Source organism: Physeter macrocephalus, chromosome 8 (genome assembly GCF_002837175.3).
Source record: "Physeter macrocephalus isolate SW-GA chromosome 8, ASM283717v5, whole genome shotgun sequence".
Classification (NCBI taxonomy): Eukaryota; Metazoa; Chordata; class Mammalia; order Artiodactyla; family Physeteridae; genus Physeter; species Physeter macrocephalus.
In genome coordinates, this window is record NC_041221.1 from 60905991 (window position 1) to 60928635 (window position 22645).

A 22645-nucleotide genomic window follows, 5' to 3' on the forward strand; every position below is an offset into this window, starting at 1 on the left:
TTACCTTGATGGTGGTGATGGTTTCATGGCTGTATGCACATGTCAAAACTTATCAAATTGTATTCTTTAAATATGTACAGCTTATTGTACGTCAATTTTACTTCAATAAAGCTGTTAACAAAATAAACAAAGGAGCTTTGCGAGCTCAGACTTGATCTGCCTCAGTAAATTCCATCTGTTGGTGGAAACAGAAATTGAAAATAATAACAATTTGGAATTTTCACTTTGGGAAATAACCAAGGAAGACAACCTGGGATGAGAAAAAAAAAAACTGCTGAGCCACATGGAGAGTTTTAAAGAGGTCGAAAACTGTTCATTTTCTCTGCATTTAATCAACATAGAAAGCCTCAGAGTCACATGATATTGGAGCCAGGAGGAATCTTCGAGAGATAAAATAGTCCAATTTCTTTATTTTACAGATGAGGAAATGAATCCAAGTGAAATAAAGGGACTTGCCTTAGGTCACACAGCTTGCAGAGCTAAGAATAAAATGTGAGTCCTCTGACGCTTACTCTAATGCTATTTATTTTTCTTCTACTAGCTAACCTAACCCTTGGGTAATTGTTAATCTAGGCTAGTCTATGAAAATATGGAATAAGACAATACCTAAGAGATGCTGAGTTCCTTCATGGCCATGTGGATGGCCATGAAGATAGAAGGTAACACCACTACCTTTACCTTCATGTTTTCAGTCCCCAAACCCTCTTAGACAATACTCCTTGTAGGGCAGTAATGCTCTCCTGGCTACCCTCAGAATCTACACAACTTAAAACCATTACTTCTGATGTGAACTCCTCACAGGTACAGTCAGTTCTGCTATAATGCTTGTCTTGAAAACACAAATTTGTTCCAATGTGGTTGATATATTAGGAAACAACATATGAGTATAATGCAAATTTGCCTTGGCCTGTGTGAGATCTTATGAGCAAGAAACATGAGGTGAAAGCAGAAAACCATCCAGCCAGCTGAACTGAGGTGCCTGGGAATACACAAAATGCACACACACACTCTCCTCAGGTATCTACCAGCTACCTCAGTTTACTGTGTGTGTTGAGCTGTGCCCATCCACATCTGGTGTTAAAATTTTTCCTCTGATTTTAGATAACTTACCTTCCTACCACTGTACAATGAATTACAAGCTGCAACCCTTCCAATGCCTACTTCCTCAAACAAATTTCAAATCTTTTTTTAAGGTAAAGTGACGTATTTATTGTATTATTTATGAACTTCCTTTTCTTTTTCAACTTGAAAGCAGTCATTGTTTATTAACTGACCAGATTATAAAAATAATCATGGGAGGCACCATAGTTCATCCTTCTAAGAAGCCTGTTGATCTGGTCTCCCCTGTTGCCAGCACCTCTCCCTTCTACACAATGCAATGCCTTTCTCTCCATTCCACCTTATGAAGAAGATAATTTGAAAGACCACAGGAAGATGTTTGCATTTTCCAACAGTATGGGTCTCATGAATCAGATCCTCCATGCAGATGATGTCCTATTTACTAAGAGATCGAGCAGTCGAAGTGTTATCTGTTGGGACAATTACCTTCTTGTTGATCTTCCTATAATCGCGCTTGTAGATCAATTCTTTTATTGATTTCTGTTTCAGGTATCCCATACAGTATATGGCTCCACAGTCCTCAGCATGTTAACTGAGCCTTACTGAGCTTAACAAAGGTGCCATTGAGGAGCTGAAAAAGGTAAAGAAGATGGAACACCTTTCAGATCTTTGGGCTCACACCGTTGATACCCTGATCCTGAAGACAAATGCTCATTTGGGTTCTAGAGTTACACAGAAGTTACCCACTTTTCTTGCCATCTTTGCCAGTCAAATCTCACTTCTGTACATCTGCCTATTTTCCTTATTATGGTGCTTAGCTTTTTCATAGATAAGCTTCCTCCTTGCCTTTTGAAGCATCTTTTGGGCAAACTTCTTTCTCAGGTGCATGATCTTCAGCTCTGCAAAATTCCTTTGCTTTTTCTTGATGGTATATGGCATAGCAGAAATCTTTTTTCCCTTCTCTTCTATACCTTCCATGATTCCAGCCAGAAAAGAGGTTACTTATAAATTTCTTCACCATTTAACATGTGTAAAACTGTGCTACCATTTTTATTAGGTTCTTATATCTTTTTTTTTAATGTGTCACTGGTGAGGTTTTGGAGTGTTGTCTCCCTGAGCGCATCTTTTCCCATAAGCCCTGTGGGTTTTATTGCACTATTATTGTGCATAGCATGGTGATTTTTATGAAGGTATGTGTCATATTATAGCAGAACTGTATGAAGAGTGTGGGATAAACCCTTAAAAGACTAATCTTGGATCTAAAAGCTGTGGGTGCACACACACACACACACACACACACACCCTTGTTTAAATACAGTTGACCCTTGAACAGTGTAGGGGTTAGGGGCGCTGACCTTCCGCACAGTAAAAAAAAACTGAGTATAATTTATAGTTGGCCCTCCTTATTGGCAGTTCCTCTATATCCACTGTTCCATATCCATGGATTCAACCAATCAATATTAGTACTGTAGTCTTTACTACTGAAAAAAAATCTGTGTGTAAGTGGACCCGTGCAGTTCAAATCTGTGTTGTTCAAGGGTCAACTGTTCTACTAGGCAGGTATCCTGTCATATGAGTTTGTTTCTGGGCTGACAGGAGAATAAAGTATCCATTTCAGAGTCAGCCCACACAGTGGTTCTTAGTTGCAGGATATGGATCCCTTGCTCCTTCTGACTAAACTTGGATGGGATGGAGACCATTATCACTGGCCACCAGCAAAGACAAGCACTAAATCAGTTCACACATAAATGGATCAGGCTTACCAATGACCCACCCTCTTGGCATCTTAAGTGCTGGAAACAGTATAGGTCAAAGCATGTTCCATCGTGGCCTGCATCAGAATCACCCGGAAGACTGAATAGAAAGAAGATTTCTGGACCTCACTCCAGATCTGCCAAATCAGAACCTCTAGGACTAAGGACTAAGGAATCAGGAATCAGCATTCTGACACTCAGTGATCCTCATACACCCTGAACTTTGGGACCTACTGGACTAGGATGTCTGGCTAAACAAGGCATACAAATGTAGAGCCAGCTTCCCAGGCGCTTGATATATAGCCAAACTACTTTTTACCTAAAACAGCTGGCTTTTACTCTATTTTATATCATTATTGTCCAACTACAATGGCTTTTGTCCAGTTTTAGACCATTATTGTTGAGGATTTGTCATGGGTGCCACCTGTTAACCTGTTATGAGGAATTGGGGGTTGATAGAAAGAAAGGAAAGTGCCAGAGAGGGGTTTGATGTATTAGAGAGTGTTGTTCTGTAGCTTGTTCATTAAGTTCATATCCCATCTGCCTATCAAATTTTTTTTAGAACTTTGAATTAAATTTCTCTGGTGTGTTCTGAAGCAAAGACAGGACATCTGTAGCTTCCTAATGAATCATTTCTCTCTTCTATAATCTAGCCACTGATAAACTGGCACTAAGTTCTGTATTTGTGTACAAGATGGGTTGGGAACAAAACAGCAGTTAAAAATTGCAGAGCTATTATGAGTGCATTAAAGGAATATAATTATTTTATATTATTATAATGCCATTATTATATGGCCATTATTATAATGTTCCATACAGTAATGCCTTGTAATCATCAGCAAGTGTTAATGTGATGTTTAACATGTTTCACCTTGGAAAGTATTCTATTATGATTCAAGTCACAGGTAAAATAATGAAAGATCTTAACTCTCTCCTTAACAGCCCCAAATAAATATTGTAAAATAACTCTAGTACTTAGTATGCTGAGAGGAAAAAAGCAAGTTCTATCTTCTAGTGTGTGCAAGAGGACACTGTAATAAAGAGGTGTTTCTGAAGAAATGATGCAAATGGACATGAAAGTACAGAACTAAAATGGATTTGCTTTGTCTCTTTTGAAATTGTTGAAAAAAGAACGACCACGATGAAATTTATTATGCATGCTTTGTAAAATGGCACCAGGTATCACAGAATAGCACGAGAATTACCTAAGTGCTAGAAACCTCCATTCCTAGAAGTTATGTTGATGATTCATCTTGCCCACCCTTTTCTAAATAAGACTTGACTTGTTCAAGAATTGTCACTTTCTCATGGCATGACAAGTGTCAAGCTTGTATTTAAGAGTAAAATGCCATGATATCTACACTTACTTTCAGTTAATGTCCAGAGAAAGAAAAAGAAAATATGGCAAAATATTAACCATTGTTGAATCTAAGGGGGTGGTATATGGTTGTTCACTAAACTATTCCAACAACTTTTCTGAATGGGGGAAATTTCTCAGAGTATAAATTTGGAGGGAAAAAAAAGGAATGCACAATTTAGCCATTTAAGGTCAATGAAAATATTTATAGTCACTCCAGAAACCCTTGAAATCATACCCAAGCCTGTGAGTACGATTTAGTGTGTAATTCTGGTTTTATGACTTGGCATGGCACTCCTGTAAAATTATGACTGAAGAAGAAGGAAGTGAAACTTGATAACTGCCCTACCCACTGTAATTCTTTTGATACTGAGTATATTTCCCTCCAGAATATGACTTGTATAGTAAATGTTACAGTGGTTTTCTACCTTCAGGCCCATGCTTATAAGATTATTTCTCTTTCTGTGGTTGACTAAAAACTGAGTTGTCATAGTGTGGAGATCAAAATTAGTTTCTGTAAAGAACAGGTTTTACGTAACGCTTCAAACCAGTTAGATTCTAAACTAGGAAATGTTTATAAATAGACTTGGATCCATGAGTAAAAGTCCATTTATCAAAATAAATGACAAGGTGGATTTATTTATGGAGTAAAATCATGGAATCAAGATTTTCTCCTAGAAGAGTCATAGATGTTTTTATGTTGTGTATGTTTATATTTGTTTCTATATGTTATGTATGTTTCCATTTCAGGAACTTGAAGCAACTCATCTCAAATTCTCTTTTCCTCTCTCCCTGTCATCATCTGTCTTCTCCAGTCCCTATTAGTTCTATCTCAGACTCTCATACTTGAAATGTGGCTCTGGGCAAAAGACCATATCTCATCTGCAGAATGAGGAGGAGGGCTAACGTACCTCACAATCCTCCTGGATCCCATATCAGTTCGGCCTCATTTTCATTTGCCAGTTAATTGTGTTGTTTACTCTCCTTACTCCCTGGGAACCCACCAGGCTCATGATCTCTCCAATCAATAATTTAAATCCCCCCTTCTCTGAAACAGGAACAAGGAGATTCTCTTTCTCTCTCTCACTCTCTCTCTCTCCCCTACCAGTTTCCATTTCCATAGGTCCAACAAATGACCACTTCCTGAGTTTCTAAACTTAGCTCTTAGGCTACCTGACCTATTAACCCTTTCACAGCTGGCTCCACTCTGCACCTGCTGGACCCATTATAGTTCTACATTCCATGTAAACCAAAAGATTCTTAAAACATGCTTGGTAAATGCTGGTTTCCCGTCTCCTAGGAATGCAAGCTCACGACAGGTGATGTGCCTAATGGGGTCAGCTGGACCTAGTTATATTCTCTACTGAATTCCTAAGGTATAGCCCCGAGACTTCCCGGTTACCAAATGTTTCCATCTACCTCACCATGAGCAGCTGGTTCCAGATGCACGGTTAAAGTTATGACCAGACATAGAAACACCTGTGCATAGTTTCCTAAAGCACCTTCAGGATGACAGGTATTGTGTATGCTTGTCTGCTGCTGCTATTATTAGAAGTACTTCATACTGACTAAGTTGTTGTTGAGGATAAAGTGGATTAAGATTTATGGAGTCTGAGCGGTAAACACGTGACATACAGCTTTGGGGGCAGGCTGGGTGGTGTGCAGTTTTATTCAGCACCACACCTCAAGTGCTCAGCAGGGCAACCTGCGTTAAGGGCATTTTCTAAGCAGCAGAAAGGCAATTCAGATGTTTGAATGACTCATCCGATTGACCTTCCACCACAGCCCAACTATCCTCAGGGGACGGGCAGGCTGACAGCAAAATGCCACAGGGAAACACACTGGAGGGGAAGCAAGGGAACCACAGATGCCCACCAACTGGGTAGACGAATCACTGGGTCCCTTTGTGCCTTTGTTAACCTGTGAAGTTCACGGACAACAGCACCAGCCTCCTACTTGCCTTGGGAGGTTGTTTTGAGGACTGCAGGCAATGCTGGCCAAGGGCTTAGAACTCTGGAAGGTACTAGAATTCAGACAAATGGAATGCCAAGTCACGGTAGACACATTGAACCCTAGGTCCTTCCCTACATCGACAGAGGCATGTCATTTATGTCATTTGTTAATGCAAATGTCTTTACATTTTGATCAAATTAATAACTAAAGAGCCACTAGATACCAAACACTCAACTACGTTGTGATGTGACTGACCCTCTGGTGGAGTCCTACAGGTGGGGGAAGAGAGAAAGCAAGGGCCCTTGAGATGTGCGTGCTGGAGAGTGTAATCTTATGAACTACCTCTGTTCAGAGTGGGAGAGCACCAATGAATAGATACAGCAGATTCCGTCCTATTTCGGCAGGGATATTTGATGAAAGCCTATTGAACTGGGCCAGGAGCAGTGTGTATCCACCAGCCATTCTCTGTAGATTTGACTTGTGGATCTTACCAGCACTCGAGTGGAGGGAGAGCAGCTCTGAGGGCAAAAAGCACACTCAAGTGTGATCTCTGATAGATCTCACTTCTCCAGAGGATATGTAGAATAAACCACAAATCATAAAACCCGGCCTATGGAAAGATACCAAGAACAAGAGAAGGGGCATCATCCTTAGACTCAGACAACTCACAGGCCCCTGAAAAGATTTCCTGCAGGAATCAGGAAAAAAAAAAAAAAAAAAAAAAAATTGGGAAGTTTACCTCCTCAGAAGAATGCAAAGTAACTGACCTCTTTAAAACAGATTCAGGTCTTCCCTGGTGGTGCAGTGGTTAAGAATCCTCCTGCCAATGCAGGGGACATGGGTTTGAGCCCTGGTCCGGGAAGATCCCATATGCTGCAGAGCAGCTAAGCCCGCGAGCCACAACTACTGAAGCCTGCATGCCTAGAGCCCGTGCTCTGCAACAAGCCACCGCAATGAGAAGCCCGTGCACCCCAAGAAGAGTAGCCCCCGCTCGCCACAACTAGAGAAAGCCTGCGTGCAGCAACAAAGACCCAACACAGCCAAAAATAAAACAAATAAAATAAATTAATTTTAAAAAATAAAATAAGGGCTTCCCTGGTGGCGCAGTGGTTGCGCGTCCGCCTGCCGATGCAGGGGAACCGGGCTCGCGCCCCGGTCTGGGAGGATCCCACATGCCGCGGAGCGGCTGGGCCCGTGAGCCATGGCCGCTGAGCCTGCGCGTCCGGAGCCTGTGCTCCGCGACGGGAGAGGCCACAACAGAGGGAGGCCCGCATACCACCAAAAAAAAAAAATAAAATAAAAATAAAATAAAATAAAAATAAAATAAAATAAAATAAAACAGATTCAGAAAAGCACAGGATGGATTGAGACGAAAAGACAATAGAATGAAAGAAAAATGGAGGTGGGTGAATGAAGTCTGAGATAGTGGAACTAAAATCCATATGGAGTCAATAAAGAACAGAATTGGCAGTGCGGCATCACCTTTCTCAAGGGTAGTTCAGCAACATTAATATCTTAAATATGTACATGGTCTTTTACTTAACAAGTGTATTTCTAAAAAATTTAATCCAAGGAAATAATAATACAAATTTACAAAGATGGAAGTATAAGATGTTAATGAGGGCTTTTATCATAGAAAAATGTGTCCACCAATGGAGAATTACTTAACTAAATTATGATATTGATATATCACAATATTAAAGTGAACACAGCATTAATAGTTTTAAAATTCTTTTTCATATTCTTTTCCATTATGGTTTATTACATGATATTGAATATAGTTCCCTGTGCTATACAGTAAGACCTTGCTTTTTATCTATGTTATATATAGCAGTTTGTCTCTGCTAATCCCAAACTCCTAATTTATCCTGCCCTACTCTTTCTTCCCTTTGGTAACTATAAATTTGTTTCCTATGTCTGTCAGTCTGTTTCTGCTTTGTAAATAAGTTCATCTGTATCATATTTTAGATTCCACACGTAAGTGATATCATATATTTGTCTTTCTCTGACTTACTTCACTTAGTACGATGATCTTTAGGTCCAGGGCACACTTGAACAATGCTACTCTTAGATCCAGACAAGAAGTACCTCTGCCTTGGGCTTCATGCTTTAGCTTTGCTCTGCACACCACAAACCCTGCAGATCATAAGCACAGACACACACACACAAATATCAGAGAGCATGCCTGCCACTTAGAATCTGACCATTAGCACTGGCCCAGCACAACCTCTAACCCTAAACATAGGCTCCTGTTCAGCCCCCAGGGGAATACTTCTTCCCCTGGCTTACCCTATAACCTCAAAACAAACGGCAACTGTATCAAAATGCCATGAAGATTTGCAGGTTGCTCCACTGCCAACATTGAAGGCCAGTGTCTTTTTAGAATTCAGGGCAGATCTGAGCAGCAAAAGTTCTTAGGTTAGAAAAAAGACAAATTTGTTAGCTTGTCAAATCCATCTCAGAGAGCTTGAAGGCAATAAATTCTTCCATAGTGAAGTATGTCCCCACAGTGGCAAGCCTTCTTTTTTTCCTTTGTTTTCCAATTCACGGTTCTGGAGGAACTGACAGATTAATATTGTATTCACAACAGTCACATATAGTAGCAGAGCAATACTTTGTAACACTAAACAAGTAGTTTTACCCTTTAATTTATATTGTCTCTCAGACCCCAAACCACCTCCTATATTTTGTTGTGTGAAGCCATTACTGGGACTCTGCAAACTACACTCCTACTTTCTGCCAAAAGGGAAGACTGAAGGGAGGCTGCAAGGCCGGAGAAGGCAGGGACTTGTTCCTCCTTCTGTGTGTTGGGTGTTCCTGGCAGCATCACTTCCACGACGGCCCTTCAATGTGGCAGCGACAGCTGGTTCATGTCCTGCTTTTTGTGGCAGTCCCGGAAACAGCACCACAGCATCCACTAGCCAAGACAACTCTCCCCGTTCAAAGTCTCCACCCCAGTTGTGCAGTGCCCTCCTCCCAGCTTCTAGTTTTATCTTTGTTCTCCCAGCCTTGGGCTGGTGGCTTCTACAGCTACTAACTTCATGTTACTTTCATGACTCCTTTTCAGTATTTTAGTCTGAGGATACCTGTTTACCAATTCCTTAAGTTTTTGCTTCCTAACTGGACCTCACCGATACAATAGGTCTGAATGGAGTAAGCATGAAGCATAACAATAATTCTTCACAGTGCAATTAGATGGGCGTTGAGTGCTGGAATTGTGAATGGCTTTATTTTTATAAACTTATTTAATAAGATTTAATTAAATTTTGAACAAATTAAAGTACAATTTTATTTAAATACTTTGAGATTAAAATTTTTTGTATTTATAAATTAAATAAATACTGGGCTTTTTACTTTTAATAAATAATCTTGAATATTTTAGAAGAAAAAATATTAAAATAAAAATTAAAATAAAAATATTTTAGAAGAAAAAACACCTTACTTTAAAAACATGATATATTAGTCAGGATTCGAGTGAGAGATTTATTTCAAGGAATGGGTTCGTGTGATTGTAGGGGCTGGCAAGTCTGAAATCTATAGGGCAGGCCACCAAGTCTGGAACTCTTGGGCAGAATTGACGCTGCAGTCTTGAGGCAGAATTTCTTCTTATTTGTGAAACCTCAGGTTTTGCTCTTAAGGCCTTTCAATTAGTTCAATGAGACCCACTCACATTACTGAGGATAATCTTTACTTAAAGCCAACTGATTGTAGGTGTTAGCCACATCTACAAAATACCTCCACAGCAACACCTAGATTAGTGTGGTTGAATAAATGTGTAGTACAGCTGAGCCAAGCTGATCCATAAAAATAACCATCATTTTTATACATTAAATACATATAATAATTTTTTATAAAATAATATCTATAAAATACATAAATATGTTTTTATTTTATAATTTACATTTTTGTAAATATATTTAATGTTTCGATACCTTGAATACTGTTTGATTTAGAAATGAAAAAGACAAAAGTAGAGCCCAGAAAAAAAATTTGAAGTTGCAGAAACTTCATCTCTTTGTTCAAGTTGTGTACTTGAAGAGAATAATTTTCTTGACCCTTTATTGTTTTTGATAAGTAACTAAATCTTTGTTAAACACAGAATTTGTAATATAATGTTCTGTTTGCTAACTTATGATGATCATAGCCAGCTGAAGGCTGCTCATTTCCATTGTTTTCAAGTTGGGGACATTTAAGCAGACCACCTCTTTCCAAAATGGGAACTATTGAATACCTTTGCTAAACATGCTCGGATTTGGCAATGTCCTTGAAATATGTTGCAACCAGGGTAGAAAAATGTTTATGGTCATTGACATTTTCTGTCAAATTGCTTCATAAGAAACTTCATGACAACTTACTAATGTAAATATTTTCATTTATTATTATTATTCTTTGGCTAATTTGGTAGGCCAAATTGATGGTAGGCCAAAAATGATATATTGTTTTTATTTTAATTATTGGTGAAGCGATATCATTTCTCAAGTTTGTACTTAAATTAACACTATATATTATAAAGCATGAAATTATTTATAGTTGCTGACCAAGCAATTCTACTTGTTAATTTATTCTGAAGAAACAGACCATACTAGGTATGAAAATATTTTTTTCTGGAGTTATTATAGCATTGGAAAACTAGAACCAATGTTCAATGAGTGGAGACTTATTGTTTAATTATAACAAATTTATTTATCGACTTTATGCAGCCCCCCAAAATGGCTGCTATATTAAGTTTACATGCCATCATGGGTAACAGGGCAGGAGGAAGGGATGAGGAGACACATAAGTGTAAAAAAGTTAAAAAAAAAATTCAAGATACTACTTACTTATACACTTTGAGTATATTAAGATTTTTTTTAATGCATTAAAAAGACCAGAAGGAAATTCATCAAAATGTTGATGTTGGTTATGTTAAGGTCACAAGTATGAGTTTTCTTCATGGATGTGTGGATATGTATAACTGACTCACTTTGCTGTACAGCAGAAACTAACATAACATTTTAAATCAACTATACGCCAATTTAAAAAAAAGAATGTACTGACTCACTTTGTTATACAGCAGAAACTAACACAACATTGTAAAGCAATTATACTCCAATAAAAATGTTAAAAAAAAAGAATGTATATATATATATATATGTATAACTGAATCACTTCGCTGTATGGCAATAATTAACACAACATTGTAAATCAACTATACTTCAATTTAAAAACCTGCAAAAAACCATTTTTTCTATAAAAGGGTTATATAACTATTTCCCTGCAAAGAAAAGTGAAAATAAAAAAGAATTTCATACATTCCACTAAAACTTTTGAACTCATTAAAAATCTTTATTATTCAGAGCTAAATGAAATATTCAACTTTTCACTTTCTTTAAATCACCTCACTTTATGAGTTACTTTGAAGGTGGAAACCATCTGAAGACTCCATCAAGTTTTTCAAGTTTTCCTTTGTCACCTCCAAATGTCTTTTTGTAGTGGATTGTTCTTTCCTATTGTCTTAAAGAAATACCCTGCCTATTTTCCAAAAGTAAGTCTTCCAATTGTGTCCTTGGTTTGAATTCTTTCCTGCCCTCAAAACTTTGCCCCATCCATCATGGCCTCTCTCCTGTGTATTTGCCTCTTCTTTCATTGGATCATTCCCTGGGCCTAGTGCAAAATCAAAGTGTGGAGTTCCTTATTCAATATCACTAAGGGCAGCAGCAGCAGCAGATCCTTAAGCCAATCATGGAGCCCTTCTGAGCATAGGGCCCTGTGTGACTGCACAGTTCATGTGCCCATGAAGCCAGCCCTACCTGACAGACTCTCTCCTACTTTGTTTTCTGTCTCAGTGAATGGCACCATCATTTACTTAATTTCCCTGGTTATCATTCCAGCTCTTCCTCTCCCTCATCCCTCACACCTAATAAATCACCAAGTCCTGAAATCTCCCACTTACGTAGCTCTCAAATTAGCCCACACCTCTTTATCCCCAATGCCAATCTCCCTAATTCAGGCTCTCATCACCCCTCACCTAGAAGACTGCTTTAGCCTCTACCACTCCTGCTGCCTCCTAACTCACTCATCCACCAAGACGGCCAGGAGAATCATCTCATCATGATGCAAATCTCATCATGATTCTCCCCCCACCTCCCCTGATGACAACACCTCAGTGACACCCCTTGTCTGGCGGATAAAGTTCAAACACCTTAACATGGCTTATAAGGCCCTTTCTGATGTGGTCACTGCTTGCTTTTCAAGTCTCAACTCTCTTTCCCTCCTGGAGGCCATTCTTTCTCCTCCATCCTTATGTGTTATAAGATCCTCAGGCATCCAGCTAGGCTTCATAACAAACTCAGGACAGGTCACACAGGCAGGCCTCATGAGGAAAAACTGGGAACAGCTGTAGAGCTGGGCCTGAATCCTGCCACACGCACAGGCAGCCTCTGCAGCAGAACCCCCCATCTCCCCCATCCTGGTGGGGCCGTGTGGTGGGGCAATACAGTGCGGTGGCTAAAAGCAGGACCCCAGGAACCAGATTGACAAGGAACTTCATGCTGTTCTGCCTCCGTTTCTCGTCTGTCAAAATGACAGTAATAAAAGTATCTACCTTAAATTAAGGATTAAGTGAGTTGATATACATAAAACACTTAGGATGTTCTCTGGCAAGCAGTAAGTACTATAGGAGCATCATGTTTTTTTTTTTGGAATTTTTGAATTTTATTTTACCTATTTTTTTATACAGCAGGTTCTTATTAGTTATCTATTTTATACACATTAATGTATACATGTCAGTCCCAATCTTCATCGACACAGCTAAATCTGTTTCTGCTTCTCTCTCCCGTCAACCAGTACCTACTATCCTTTCTCGTCCTCATGGCTTCTGCTCATGGGTGGCTTTGGTTTACTCACGTCTTCCACTCCCTCGTGGAATCTACATATTCTTTCCTCTCTGTGTGAGTTTAGCTTCTACTGCAATTTGCCAACTGCTCAGCTAGCTCTTGCGACGTTCCAATCTCCCCGAGAGAGGATCTGATTGGTCCAGAAAATCACTGCAATCCCTCTGGGACAACCTGCTGCAGTGCTGAAGCAGGGGCACCCCCACCCCCGGGGATGCTCCCCTCTGTAGAGGTTCAGGGAAGGAACCTCTCAGAGGGGTCTCTGGGCGAAGCTAGCATTCGGAGCCGTGGTCTTGTTCAGTTTGCACGTGTTCACTTAAGCCTGAAGCTCTGTGCTTTCTCTGACTGGTGTCAGTGCCTTGTCTCCTACAGCCAGTTTCTTTATCTTCTTAAAAAATTTTGTCTTCATATATTTTGTATTGGAAAGTCATGTATTACCTTCATTTTTAAAAATTTAAAATAACTGTACATTTAATTCTGCGAATATACTGCCTGTGTTTTTAAGTTAAAAAAATTCTAGAAATAGTTTCAGCAGCATAAGAAATTTCCAACTTAAATAGCAAAGAAATACATCCCACTTACTGCTGACTACAGATGTTTCTGTATTTCCCATTTTTAAAAATAACTATCACACACCATTGTAAAGCAATTATACTCCAATAAAGTTGTTAAAAATAAATAACTAATAAAAATAAATAAAAATAAAAATAACTATCATATTTGGTAATATGAACTCAAAGAATAATTATGAAAAAGTCAGACAATTCCATATACCTCTAAAAATCTCATTGAAAATATTATGTTTGTATGGGATCGACCATAGGTGCAGCTCAGTAACAGAATGTACATATGCTTCTTTTTCTTTTTGCACCACATGATAAAGTAAAATTTATGATTTATTGAAATATGTGTACTCAATTAAAAAATACCCAGATATGCTATATAAAACATAAAATGTGATGTGTGTCCTTGCCAGTTCATAAATTCATTCCAGATTTAAATACCCAGGAATAATTTAAAAGCATAAGCATCCTATTGTGTTTGTTTTTTCCTGTAGTTTTCTGCCCCAAATCTTATTATACAACATTTCAAAAATATAGAAAAATTGAAAGGACTGTCCAGTGAATAAGCACATGGTTTATTTATCCATTCTTCTGTTGATGGACATTTGGGCCATTTCCAGTTTGGGGCTATTATGAGTCTAACTGCTATAAATATTCTAGTACAATTCTCTTTGTAGACATACAGTTTTATTTCACTGTCTTAATGGTGCTTTTGATGAACAGAAGTTTTTCATTTTGATGAAGTCTGATTTGTCAACGTTTCTTTTTTTATGGTTAGTTCATTTGTGTCCCAGTTATGAATTTTTTGCCTACCCCAATTCCATGAATATATTATCTTATGTGTTTTTCTAGAAATATTATTGTTTTGCCTTTCACATTTAGATCTATGATTTAATCTCAAGTTGATTTTTGAGCACATTAAAATGAAGAGCCTGGAGTTCCCTGGTGGCCTAGTGGTTAGGATTCCAGGCTTTCACTACCATGGCCTGGTTTCCGATCAGGGAACTAAGATCCCACAAGCTACATGGTGCAGCCAAAAAAAAAGAAAAGAAAAGAAGAGCCTGTTACTAGGGTCTTTTTATTCCATGTAAATATTAAATTGTTCCAGTGCCATTCACTGAAAAAAAAGTCACCCTTTTCCCACTGAATTGCATTGGTGACTTTGTTGTAAATCAAGTAACCATATATGCATGGGTCTATTTCCAGAGTCTCTATTTCACTGATCTATTTGTCTGTCCTTATGCCAATACACACAGACTCACTCTTTCAAGTAGGTTTTAGATTAATTCTTTTTTTTTTAGGTTTTAGATTGATTCTTGTTGTCTGGTAGGTTAGTCCTTCAAATCCATTCTTCTTCAAGATTGACTATTATAGAGATTTTGCTTTCTTCATATAAATTTTTAAATCACTTGTGAATTTCTATAAAAAAACCTGTTGAGATTTTTATGGAATTGCATTAAATCTATATATCAATTTGGGGAGAATTGCCATCTTAACAATACTGAGCCCTCCAATCCTTCAAATGGTGTATCTCTCTATTAATTAGGTCTTCTTTAATTTTTCTGGACAATGTTTTGTAGTTTTCATTGTAGAAGTCTTGCATATCTTCGATTGACTTCATTCCTGGGGTATCTATTATTTTGTGCTATTGTAAATGATAGTTTTAACATTTTTATTTCCTAGTTGATTGTTGCTAATGTGTAAAAATATATTTTTCCTATTGACCTTGTACAGATACCTTTGCTAATTCAGCTTATTATGCTAGAAATTTATCTGTAGACTCAGTGGGATTTTGTAAGTATACAATCAAATCCTCCGTGAATAGAGAGAATTTTACTTCTTCCTTTCCAATTGCATGCCTTTTATTTATTTATTTTTGTTTTATTGCACTGGTGTTATCTCCAGTAAGTCTCCAGTACTGGATCTTCAGTACAATGTGAATAGAAGTGGTAAATATAGATATTATTGTCTTGTCCCCAACTGAGGGGAGAAATGTTAAATAGTTCACCATTACAGTAACACTGGCTGTTGTTGTTGTTTTGGTGTGTGCCTTAGCAAATTGACAACATTCCCTTCCTAGTTTGCTGAGAATGACATAAGTTTTTCTTCATTTCTTTATTTCATATTTATCTCTTCTCTCACACTGAAAATACTGGTTCCTAATAATGTGAAAATAATTTTTTTGTTTTATCTTATGGTGTACATGAGCTAGTTTCAAAACTGTAATATCAATAGCAATACCAAAGTTGCTACCAAGTAAAGTGCAAGATTTCTTTGCCCTTTTTTTCACTATTATGATATATCTCACTAAGGATATAGAGTCAGAGTCCTATGTGCTAAAGACAGTTGAAATAATTCTTTCCTCTTTATGGTTGTAGCACCAACTTGATACACAGTTACATTGATTTGTTTCACTTTGCTTTCAGTTTCAGAGTTTTATTTATTTTTTCAGATAAACAATCATATAATCTGGAAAAAAAGATAGTTTTGTCTCTTCCTTTTCAATTCCTTTTCAATTTTTAACCTTCTAATTATTTTCCCCTTTGAGTGCTTATGTAGGCTGAAGTCTGATGGAGTTAATATTGTTGTGCAGATGGTGATCAATCTTACCTGGTTCCTAACTCAAGCAGGAATGTGTAGTTTTTCCCCAGTAAGTAAGATCCTGCTTTAGAGGTCATTATGTATATTTCTTAAAAGTGCTCCCTCCTCTATATTCCTATAAGTACAACCTTAAGTCTGACCTTCATTACCTCTTTCTCGGCCTCAATCTTTCTCTTTCTACTCTATCTACCCTTTATGGTTGATTAGTTGTTCAATTCACTTCCTTGATTACACCTCTTCTGTGCATATTCTGTAAAATGTAAACAACTTCTGCATGAGGTATAGTTGTTTCAAGTATTAATAACACATGAATGGATTAGGGTTGGTTTTGGAGAGAGTGCAGATAGAAGGCATCAAATCCCCAGTGGCATAAGCTGGAGAATAATAATCGAGAGTTAGACTGTGATGGTCAGAGAACAGAGCAAAGCTGGGAGATTCAACCCTTGTTTGAGGGGAAAGGACCTCTCTGAAGACCTGTGACCCCTTCCCACTGATATTAATAAGGCACAATTATGTGACTCCAATTTACCTTTCAAATCTTCTTTTACACTATTGCCCTTGACAAACTCAGCCCAACTTACCTATTCTCTGTACCATTTCTGCACTCGGGATTTCCAAATAGTTTCCTTTTGCTTCTGACACTTCAAGTTGGTCCTCTGAAGCCATTTGCCAAGTATCTACTGGCCACCCCCTTATAATATTCACACATAACACAAGAGATTTGACCATGTGCTCTCCTCCAGCTATGTATGCCTTCTGAGCAATGAGCGTTTCTTGATCCTTACTCCTAGAAATAATCTCTGGCTTCTCTGAATTCACCTATACTTATACCTCTCTTATGATACCTCGATTCCTGTCTTCTGCTGTGGTTATTAAAGTACAGACTTACCTCTGAATAAACTGGAAGCTTCCTGAAGTAACTCTGATCCATTTTCTGACAACCGGCGCCATAGTAATAAATAAGCTTGAATGACTGTGTTCTGATCATTACAGAAAACACTGGCCTCCATTCCTCTTTCGCTATACTTTTATTAACACGACCTAAGATTTCACTTTGCTTTTTCTTAGTGGTAAACTATTAGGTAGCATAAGGTTAAAATCACCAAAACCCTTGGCTTTTTTTTTAATGAAGTTTTTTTTTTTCTGTTCTAAGTCTCTCTCAGCTTCTGTTTGTGTGGCTGCTCTTTAAAGTTTAAGTGTAGACATTAATCCATGCCAAATTTTATCTTGTGAGAGTCTATCACGTAGTCTGTGGAGATCTTGATTCTATCACCCAACCTGTAATCTGTGCCTCCAGCTTTTAGTCATCTGCCCATTTGGGAAGTATCTCTCCTAGGTCTTCATTGAGATAGTTTATAAAAATATGAATATTCATGAATCCTGCATAAAACTACACACACCAGAAAAAAAGACAAACCTCTAAGCCAACATGGATTGATTAATTAGAGATGTTTGGCCACTATTATTAAATTAGCTAAGAATCTAATCCACATAATCCATTGTATTATTTTCCACATTACATTTCCTGGATTCATCTATAAGGATGTCATGATTGTCTTTGTCAGCTATCTCACTAAATCGAAGAATAAATATAAAAAGCTGTCCTTTCTTCTACCACTCTTGTAAGGAAGTAAATGAGGTTACTTTGGCATGCCTTGCTCCTGATGAACCCAGGCTGGCGCCTCCTGCCACATAAAAGGATTCTGATTTGTTTAACAAAGTCCAGCATTCACGCTCACCTGGCTCTCCCCATGTGGAAGGGAAGGCGTTACTTCTCCAGAAATAAAACAATCTGATGACTCACTCAGAGGAGAGAGGTTACTCCCCTTGACAGCTAATCACAACCTGGAAGCACGCAAGTAAAGTAAATCAAGCTACATTACTCATCCTCCTAGACCTCCAGTTGATGAGAGAAGCGGGAAAGAGGGGTAGAGCCTCACCCCTGTTGTTTCCCAGCACTCGCACGCAGTCCACAGAGCTCCCCAGCAGAAGAGCAGCCTTTAAATATCCCACTGATACCCTCCTCACTACCTTTTCTGTCCATGTTCTTATTCAGAAAATATCCACTACCAATTCTATAACATTCATTCCTAAGGATGGTCCTAAAATACAAGTCTTTCTGGCACAGAAAAATCTTCTGATAAAACTTTTTCTCTGCCAGAAATTATTTTGGGAGATGGTATACAATACATACTCGAATTGGGGCTTTGTTTCTTGTTAAATCCATTAGCTTGGAGGGGATTTTAAACTTTCAATTTGGATATAGGTTTTATCTATTGAAGTTAAAAGGTAATATTTGAAAACATACTTTAATATATCTGAGTATTTCCTGGCCCTCAGCTCTCCTTCATGGCAGAACATCTCATTTAATCCTCATAGCAACTCTATGAAGTAGGTGGTATTATCATAATTTTAAGACAACAATCGAAGTTTCCAGAGGTAAAGGAATTTGCTTTGCTCACGCAGCTCTTAAGCAGTAGATCTGGTCTTTGGACTGCTGAACTCCAAAGCCCTAAATTCTGTTAATTTGTGCATATTGAAGGAATCTTTTTAGTCGGGGCACTATGGTACATTCCAAGAAATTCCTAGAAACTCTAAGTTGAATTGGATCCTGTCCTTGCTATCTGTACTTTCTGTAAGGAAATATAATGGACAATAATTCTGTTAACAACTTCATGGGGGTGGGGCATGAAAAGGGATAGAACAGAAATCAACTTTGTAAGCAAAATTGAGTTTCTCTTAGGACGATTTCCAATATAAAAAGGTTATCCTGACATAACCTTTTTTCAACCTTTTTTCAACTTCCAATCAAAATACTTAAGAAGAAGAAAGAAGATGAATACCCAAATCAAAATAAAAACTGACAATTAACCTATGGGCAGAAGCAAAGGGAAAACTCCACTAAGGATAAGTCAGATGGAATCACCTAGAAAAGTTTAATCAGTTGCTCTCCCTTTCTATGCCACTGGGGAAAATAGGGAAAAATGGAAGAGCCCATCCTTTTGCCCCTGAAGGAAGAAATAAAAGACTGCAGAAATGAGAAACCTTAGACAGCCAACCTTCCCTCATATGGGAGCTGTGTTTGAGGGAGCTAGAGGGTTCTCTCCCAGTCCTCCCTTCCTTCTCTCTAAAAACATTTAAATTCCATGATAAAAACTAGGAAGGAGCTGGGATAATACTGGAGGTATTGTAGTCCCCTAAGTGAACACTGTAGAGACATCAGGAAAGAGCTGTGAAATAGAGGGATCTGGCAATGGTGAGGTTTCAAGGAGCCCAGCAGTCAGAGCTTGATAGAGGCACTGGGGCAGGAGAAGATAGCAGGTATCTCAGGCCAGCAGAGTCTTACTACATGAAAACCTGCGAGAGGCTGGGAACCAGGCTAGGAGCTGTGCATCAGCCTGCCATCTAGCTACTGATCTGACAGGGAAACACCCAAGCGGAAACCCAATGGCAGTCGTGTGCTGGTAAATCAGACCCCCCAAAGTCCTATTTTGAAGTATTTGCCAATTTCCATGTTGTAAGTACTCCCACTGTGGTGGATCTCAGCTATCAATATCACCGAACCACAAGTTGGGAAGAGAAGCAAACAACTCTGCAAGTTGGTATAAGCTGAATCCATCACATTCCCTGACAAACAGGGGGATGAATTTCTCTTCATTTCTGGAATGAGGAAAGAGGAGTGCATGAGAAAAATGCTTCAGGAACAAGAAAGGAGAAGGATGATAATACCTAGCAGGGGTTGAGCACTTACTCTTCTAAATAGTTTATAGTTTACAAGGAACATCTCATTTAATCCTCATAGCAACTCTATGAAGTAGGTGGTATTATCATAATTTTAAGACAACAATCTGAAGTTTCCAGAGGTAAAGGAATTTGCTTTGCTCACGCAGCTCTTAAGCAGTAGATCTGGTCTTTGGACTGCTGAACTCCAAAGTCCTAACACTTAAACTCTAAGCTAAGCACAAAGTGAACCTGAAATAAATATCCTGATTTCTTGACTCATAACAATATGATAAACCATTCATCTTCCTCATAAACGGTTGTCATCTTCACTTTTTTCTCTTCTGATTTAATGAGAGATTTATATTTAGGACCTTTCCATTGCTCTTTGCTAAGTTAGAATGAGAGAGGCCTCCAGGCTGTGTGTGTTTGTGCGTGTGTATGAGGGGTAGGTGTCTGTAGATGTCGGGGGGAATATTCAGAGACGAGTGGACCAGCGTCCTTGAATTCCTTTCCAGGATGCCAGAATGCAATGCATAGAGATCAGAGGCTGGGACTGACAGTCCCAAGTAAAAGCAGCCTGTCATCTATTAATCTGATATTCTCCTAAATTCATACCAGAGAGCCTTTCTCTTTGCTCCTTGCCATCAGTGGTAACACCCACATGGATACGTCATCCAATACTCTAGCTTCACGGTGCCTTGACGTATTCAACGACCTTTATTCCATAACAACTACCTCCTCCCAGGGGCACACCTGAGGAACTTTGTACATCTATGTGCTCCATCTCTGATAGATTGAACTCTGGTGAATTGCTCACTAACCACAACCCTCTAGCTCTTCCGCATCTTACTCCTCCCCTTGGCCTTTGACCTAGTCAAGCCCCTCACCCCCCTGCCATGTATTGCCTTCTGTGTTTCCCCCTAACTTTCATACCCTTCTGTCTTCTTTCTTTTCTTTACTCAGCCCAGACTCCAGGTTGTATCAGTTCAATCACTGTCTCATCAGTGAGCTCACCATCTTTGTCCTCTTGCCTCCCATCATACCCCAGTCTTCATTCATCCATCCTCTCAGCCCCTGAACTCACGTTGCTTTAGGGCTGCTGAGAAAATCATGTAATAACGTTCTCCAACCTCGGATTATTCTTCCTCACAGCCCAAAATTTCTTCGGTGAATACTTTCTCCGTTGTTTTTCCCATTCCTCATGGCAGCTATTTCAAATTTCTACCACTTTCCTGACTCCCCTACTCCACAGACTTAGGACACTGACTGCACTTCACAAGAGTACTCACTTGGAGGTACTGCACATACTTGGGGGATCATGGCACTGCAGAGCCCACAGTCCATAAGCACTGTTAGCAGGAACTTTAGTATCTCCTTCTTGAAGTTTCCACATTTCTTCTGAATTGTCGTAAAGCCCTAAGGGTTTCCCTGTCAAAAGAGGGTCAGTCTGCCTTCCACACCCAAGTAGAGATGGCTCTGGAGTCTGATTAGGACCCACTTCCTGACTTCTTGCTGGCCCACATATTATTGATACTTAACCATACTAGCCAGCTCTCTTGACAATCCTGCCAGAGTTGTCTGGAGTCTTCAAAAAAGGGCAATCTCCTTCACATAACATTAATCTCTTCCAGGCCTCCTGCATTCTTTTTATTTTTTTAATTGAGTCAGAACCATGCACAAATTTCACAAACTTCCTTGCTCAGTGTTTCAGTTTAGTTTTACACATAGATTCCAAGAAAATATACCTTTAAACTTCTATGCTCTATTTTTTTATTTTTTTGTTCCTAACATTTTACTTTTAACATCTTTATTGGAGTATAATTGCTTTACAATGTTATGTTAGTTTCTGCTTTATAACAAAGTGAATCAGCTATACATATACATATATCCCCATATCCCCTCCCTCTTGCGCCTCCCTCCCACCCCTCTAGGTGGTCACAAACCTTTTTTTTTTTTAGATTCCATATATATGTGTTAGCATACGGTATTTGTTATTCTCTTTCTGACTTACCTCACTCTGTATGACAGAGTCTAGGTCCATCCACCTCACTACAAATAACTCAATTTCGTTTCTTTTTATGGCTGAGTAATATTCCATTGTATATATATATATGCCACATCTTCTTTATCCATTCATCAGTCCATGGACACTTAGGTTGCTTCCATGTCCTGGTTATTGTAAATAGTGCTGCAATGAACATTGTGGTACATGACTCTTTTTTGTTTTTTTTTGAATTTTTGAAGTTTATTTATTTTGTTATACAGCAGGTTCTTATTAGTCATCAATTTTATACACATCAGTGTATACATATCAATCCCAATCACCCAATTCAGCACAGCACCACCCCACCCCCCAGCCGCTTTCCCCCCTTGGTGTCCAGACGTTTATTCTCTACATCTGTCTCAATTTCTGCCCTGAAAAACCGGTTCATCTGTACCATTTTTCTAGGTTCCACATACATGTGTTAATATACGATATTTGTTTTACTCTTTCTGACTTACTTCACTCTGTATGACAGTCTCTAGATCCATCCATGTCTCACGAATGACCCAATTTTGTTCCTTTTTATGGCTGAGTAATATTCCATTGTATATATGTACCACATCTTCTTTATCCATTCATTTGTCAGTGGGCATTTAGGTTGCTTCCATGACCTCGCTATTGTAAGTAGTGCTGCAATGAACATTGGGGTGCATGTGTCTTTTTGAATTATGGTTTTCTCTGGGTATATGCCCAGTAGTGGGAATGCTGGATCATATGGT

General features: G+C 38.7%; 1 pseudogene; it reads right to left on the reverse strand.

Annotated features, from left to right (window-relative positions):
• Positions 1–1265: 1265 nt before the first annotated feature.
• LOC102996630 (60S ribosomal protein L7-like) lies at positions 1266–2037 on the reverse strand (annotated as a pseudogene).
• Positions 2038–22645: the final 20608 nt, after the last annotated feature.